This window comes from Salvia hispanica, unplaced genomic scaffold (assembly GCF_023119035.1).
Source record: "Salvia hispanica cultivar TCC Black 2014 unplaced genomic scaffold, UniMelb_Shisp_WGS_1.0 HiC_scaffold_296, whole genome shotgun sequence".
In the NCBI taxonomy this organism is placed as follows: Eukaryota; Viridiplantae; Streptophyta; class Magnoliopsida; order Lamiales; family Lamiaceae; genus Salvia; species Salvia hispanica.
Window position 1 is genome coordinate 107078 of NW_025952021.1, and position 3931 is coordinate 111008.

The 3931-nt window shown below is 34.9% G+C and overlaps 1 pseudogene; it reads right to left on the reverse strand.

The window, feature by feature from the left end:
- Positions 1-3045: 3045 nt before the first annotated feature.
- Positions 3046-3730, reverse strand: LOC125198841 (annotated as a pseudogene).
- Positions 3731-3931: the final 201 nt, after the last annotated feature.

Genomic DNA, 3931 nt, shown 5'->3' on the forward strand with positions numbered 1-3931 from the left:
TGGTTGATGGGTGTGTATATATAGAGAGAAACGGATGATGAGAGACTTCCATGAAAGTGCATTAATTCAAATATTTGTGGAGTGGTTTTATTTTCAGCACGTTTACATTTATGATTTTGTCGTATGCATGAATTGATAAAATATCGTACTATAAGTTTATTACTAATTAAAGTGGGTGCTCGACCCCTTAAGTTTTAAAGTGGGTATTGGGACGATGTACAATTGTTTTTTGGGTAACACATACCTAATGATTTAATATAATAGTTTGATTATATTTATGTAGCAATAATAGACCTCTGTATTTATCATTGATTCATTCAAATAATAATGAGCCTAGAAAAAATTAGTGATCTAGATATATTTTCACGTGGTGAATCAGAGATTTGAGTTTCAAATTCTTGTTTTTAGCTAAATAAATGACACAGTAATTCATGCTTCCTTAGTTACATAAGGTACACAATGAAACGCATTAAATTAGAGAATAATTAGTGTTACCGAAACAATTAAAGACAATTATTTTTAAAATATTAGCCCAAATTCAACAAAATCAATTATTGAAAATAAAGATTTATTGGGATGCAAAGACATTCTGAGAGGGCTTGAGTGAAGTAAACTATCAAGTGCCCGTGAGAGATAGAGCCGAGTATGAGGTGATCCATAGAGATTATTGAGGTATAAGAAAACGCTTTGAGAGAGCCATGAAAGGGGCAAACAGAGAGAATCGAGTATGAGAGAGATTAAGATTAAGAGATCGTGATTTTGGAAAAGTAAAATTGTCAACTCAATGAGTGTTTGATCGGAATATTTGTGCAAAATATCATATCACCAAATGGAATCATAGGAAAAGTGTCTATAGAAAATCTCAAAACTCTAAATTTCAAAGATACATCTCCTCCTATTAAAGATTTTTTTATATGTCATTATTTATATGTGTGTTAATATGAACCGATAAAAATTACTCCCTCCGTCCCAGATTTGGAGTGACATTTTGCCTAAAAGTCCGTCCACATTTGGAGTAACATTTAGAATTTACCATATTTGCACATAAAATTTTACCCCATTATTCACTAAGATTACACCCAAATGCCATTATCTATATTAAAATAAATCAAAACAAAAATAAAAAACCAAAAAGTCAAAGAGGGACCCACCTTCAACCAACTCACTTAATTTATTACACACTCTATCATCTCACTTCATTTATTACACACTCCACAATCTCATTTTATTTCTTACACACTCTACCTCTCACTCCATTCATTACACACTCCACCAATTCCTTAAAACTCGTATCATAACTAATTGTCACTCCAAATGTGGGACGGAGGGAGTATTATACAACACTATAGGAATGTAATTACAAAAATAATTTGTAACTAAGTAGCATAAAAGCTTGGCCCAGATTAAATTGGCAATATATAATTTGGCACAGTATCATCTCTCTCCCTCTCAAATCTCTACATTCTTAATTAATTGCAATACACCTTGTCTATATTGTATCTATTCGAACCGAATAATTGTATTGATCATTATCATGTCAGGCTAATCCATCTTATTTTAAATCCATAAATACAAATCTGTTGTAAATATAATATAAAAGATATTGCGATCATGACATACAATGACCTAACTAGATGAGGTTTTTCTTTTTCCGAACTAGGCAAACTATAATACTCCTATGTAATTCGAAATAAAGCAATATATTATTAAAGAAATAAGAAATGCAACGTGGATATACATGCTACATGAACAAATTAATCTTTTACCCTTGTTATACACTACTATCACTTTGAATTTATATACAGCATAATCCCATTGCATTGAAAATAATGCTCCTATCTTTGGTGTTTCCATAAAGGTACCTTAAATGAGTACCAAAATAAGATGTGTGTTACTAGTGTTACTTTGCTCATAGTGTCTGACTTTATAATACTATTATATTCAATGTGCGAATATATGAAAAGATATACTGATACAGGAGATACAACAGTTTAATCATTATGCAGTTGGACTTATATTAGTGTGTCACTGTATGTGTGTGGCATAAATTAGTAAGACCACATGCTGTAAACGTGGCGTTGAAAAGGAAAAATCGAGGTGATATCGTAATGTATACTTGAAACTAAGTCACTCAACATTCGAAATATTCTCTTTCCAGGAAAAGGCATGCTCAGGTGATTTTAATTTAGGGCGAAATTTAATTATTTTCTTTGAAAAATTATCTAGGTATCGCATATGTACCTTAAATACTATCCATCCACGTGCCGGTCAAATATGTGACAATGATAGTGGTAGAGGAGGTCTGGAGGGGGACGAGTCAGCGACGGCAGTGCAAGAGGGGAGGAGGAGGTGGGTTGTGAAGGAAGGGATATAAGGCACGGCGATAAAGGAGGAGGAGGAGAAAGTGGCACGGGTGCATGCTTATTGGTGCTCGCGCACCCAAGTCTTTCTCATAGTTTCTACTACGTTTTGTTTTCACAAAACAAAATGCGTAGTAGAAAAAAAAAAAAAAATTTGTAAAGAATGGGTGAGATAGACAGAGAGAATATAATTGAGACCTACTAAATATATATTTGAAATATTGTGAAAATTATCTGAAATTTTCTCGATATTAATTCAGTTATTATAAGCGTAGTCTTTAAGAATATAATTTTATTTCATGCAACATCTATGAGATTAACCGAACTAAGAGAAAACATGATGAAAGTTCAAAGAGATTCCAATTTCTTGAATCTCAGTTTATTCTTAAAATCAAAGTCACTTAAACTGATATAATGTTTCGTAAGATGTGTGTGAATTTCAAAGCATAATTCACAATATATTGGACTTTTTAGTGGCAAAATTGTCGATGCAATTAACCAAAGAGATCAAGGTAATGAGCAAAGGTGTCAGGAATTAAATAATACTCCTTCAAAAAATAATAGTAATCCATTCTACTCCTTTTTATGATGTTTTTTTCGAAATTATAGTAGTACTACTATTTTCTACCAGCTGCATCCGTTTTAGTCCAAATATATCTAAGTTTAGAGAACAACAAATTTAATCTGAGGCTTAAGTCATAACATAAATAGGTACTTATTGGAGGATTAGTGGCAATAGTTGTTCAAATTTAGATCGATAAAAAAATGTAAAGAAAAAAAAAGGCCTAAATCAGGCGCTACAGGTAATTTCATTTTCTGTTTTCGCATGTTTCAACGGCTCCGGCTGCTCCTTTGAAGCCCGACGCCGCTTCGTCACCCGGGTCGGCTCCGAAACACCCGACCCGAGAAGGTGAGGGGAAATTGACTTTAGCTCTGGTTCCGCGCATTTTGAAGGCGGCTCTGTCATAAGCCACGGCGGCCTCCTCCGGCGTCTCGTACGTCCCCAGCCACAGCCTCGACCCCTTCTTCTCCGGATTCCTTATCTCCGCCGCGAACTTCCCCCACGGCCGCCTCCTCACGCCTCTGTACCGCTTCCACTCCGCCGCCGCAACGCCCGATCCCGCCGAATCACTCTCGTCGCTCACCAACTGCGACGACGATTCGCTCTCGTCTTTGATAGGAATCGGAGAATTTGCAGGTGGGGAATTGAAACCGAAACCGAAATCGAAATCGAAATCGAAATCGCTATCGCTGAGAAGAAAGGTTTGTATGGAGTCGAGCCAAGCCAAATCGAATTCAGATGCGTTTTCAGTTTCCATTGATTTTTGTTTCTTTTACTAAATATATGAGGGAATTATTATGTGATTGATGTTAATGGCAGTGTTTGATCTCTTCTTCTTTATAGACGGATTATGATTGATTGGTTACATTATTATAAACATTCATTTTAATCACATTTTCGTTATGAAATGATGAATAAAATAGTGTGTGCATGGTTGTTGAAAGAGACAAATATTTTATGTGGTGAGTGAGTGAGTCATCCAATTCCAATACACATAATCTTTAATTCA